We start from the raw sequence: 2,256 nt of genomic DNA on the forward strand, positions 1-2,256 counted from the left end.
GAGAGGTCTGTTGTTGCCAAGTTACTTCCGTTTTTTTTTTTCAAAGGTTTTGAATTCTATCTCCACATGAACATTTTTTTTTTCTTTTTTTTTTTTTTTTTTTTAGAGAGAGTGAGAGAGAGAGAGAATTTTTTAATATTTTATTTTTTAGTTTTTGGCGGACACAACATCCTTGTCTGTACGTGGTGCTGAGGCTCGAACCCGGGCCGCACGCATGCCAGGCGAGCACGCCACCGCTTGAGCCACATCCCCAGCCCTGTGCCAAGCTTCTTAGGTCTGATACTATCTCATGTTTTGCCCTCTTGACGCTGCCATCCTGAGCAATGGCCCCTCCCACAGTTAGCTAAGTTCCAGAGATAGTAAACAGCTGGTGTGCCCAGGAACACACCTTTCCAAAGACCAACCGTCCCAAGTTTACACAGCACAGGACGCTCTTAACCCTCAGGCCAATATTCCTCTGTCCTAGTTACTCAAGGGCCAGGTACCAGGCAACCGGGGACAGCCCTATGCCCTAGAATCTGCTGAAATTATCCAAACTTGCCAAATCCTAAACCTAACTCTGCACGATTAGGCTTTCCCATGGAGAGCACAATAAAAGCTCTAGCCCACATTTCTCTCGGTTCTCTCTGCCTCAACTGACCCCCGTGCCACCCTGGGTGGCCCTGTAGAGTGGGCCATGCCTGCCCTCTGAGGGGAACTCTGAATAGGAACCTCTGCCTTCATGATGGCTGTTTCCATGACTATGTTACTTACCATATGCCTTAGTCCACTTTCTGTTGCTATAACTGAATACCACAGGTGGGGTCGTTTATAAAGAACAGAGGTTTATCTGGCTCATGGCTCCGGAGGCTGGGAAGTCTTAAGAACCTGATGATGGCACCTGGTGGGGATCTTCCTGCTGCATGACAACCTGGCAGAGGGCACCACACGGCAAGACACAGCGAGCGTGGCAGAGAGAGCCCACTTGTACACCAAAGCCACTCCCATGATAATCCATTCATCCATAAGTCCATGAACAACAACCTGCACCAACTGGGCAGCCAGGCAACTGAGCCACCTTCAAAGTGAATCACCATGAGGCCTTCAAAGGACAGCATCCCCGGCTGACATCTGATTGCCACCGCGGAAGAACCACTCCTGAGCCTCAGATCCCGGGAGAGCTGGAAGGGTGATACACATGCACTGTAGCCAGGCGTGGTGGTCTGACCTGTCCTCCCAGCCCCAGGGGAGGCTGAGGCAGGAGGATGGCAAGTGTGAGGCCAGCCTTGGTAACTTAGCGAGACCTTGTCTCTGAAACAACATTTTTTAGAGGTCTGGGTATGCAGCTCAGTGATTATCTGGCATGTGTGAGGCACTGGCTTCAATTCCCAGTACAGCCAAGGGGAAAAAACTTAAAGAGCTTATAGGAATCAACTTATAATTACATTCCAACCAAGAGATGAAAGAGATCACAAGCAAAGAAATCACAGATAACCCGAGGAGGGCTGGCGTGGGGCTCTCGGCGAGCGCGCTGGCCCGACGTCCCCGCCCTGGGCCCATCCCCAGCACCCGAAACACAAACACAACAACAGAGAAATCCTGATGTGCAAGCGAACCAACATGTCCAGTTCACCAGGAAAGAGTCGCCAACCTCAGTCCCTCAAAGACGCTCACTGCTCATCTCAGTCAGACAGTGGTGTCTGATTCACAGGAACTTTGTTTACAGAATCTTGCTCAGCTCCGTGCTTTCCGGGGAGTAGCTGGCTCCTCCACGGGCTCGGCTTTTCCAGCCAGCCTTTCAGACTCCATTCTGAAGAAATTTGAGAAACGGGTAAATATTTACACATCACAACACCTGTGGGAGATTATTCTAGTGGCCAATTGGCACAAAGCCTGAGGTGCCCAGTCAAGTCCAATGTGCAGGGATGTGATGAAATCCCGCGTGCGCCCAGCCACTCGGGAGGCTGAGGCAGGAGGACTTAGTGAGGCCCTGTCTTAAAATAAGATGGAAAGGGCTGGGGTGCAGCTCAGTGGTCAAGCACCTGCCCAGCCCAGTGCAGGCCCTGGGTTCCACCCCCCAGTGCTGCAAGAAAACAGAAAAATCCATGACGCTGTCATTGGAAATGGTTTCAGATTCTTTTTAACAATATAAAAATGTTTTTATATGGGGCTGGGCTGTGGCTCAGTGGCAGAGTGCTTGCTTAGCACGTGTGAGGCACTGGGTTCGATCCTCAGCACCACATAAAGATGAATAAATGAAATAAAGATATTGCATCC

At 50.4% G+C, this 2,256-nt stretch overlaps 1 long non-coding RNA gene across 4 annotated transcripts in view; it reads right to left on the reverse strand.

Moving 5' to 3' along the window:
- Nucleotides 1-1,768, reverse strand: part of LOC107157376 — a 5,256-nt gene extending 3,488 nt beyond the window's left edge. Inside the window, exons 1-2 of one of the 4 annotated variants that reach the window (XR_001505498.2) lie at nt 1,631-1,761; nt 754-1,160 (exon numbers count right to left, since the gene is read on the reverse strand). This is a non-coding gene — a long non-coding RNA (uncharacterized LOC107157376). Of the gene's footprint in view, nt 1-753; nt 1,565-1,630 lie in introns of those variants that run through there. The other 3 variants (XR_007351350.1, XR_007351348.1, XR_001505496.2) reach the window with 3 other exon arrangements.
- Nucleotides 1,769-2,256: the final 488 nt, after the last annotated feature.

This window comes from Marmota marmota, unplaced genomic scaffold (assembly GCF_001458135.2).
Source record: "Marmota marmota marmota unplaced genomic scaffold, marMar, whole genome shotgun sequence".
In the NCBI taxonomy this organism is placed as follows: domain Eukaryota; kingdom Metazoa; phylum Chordata; class Mammalia; order Rodentia; family Sciuridae; genus Marmota; species Marmota marmota.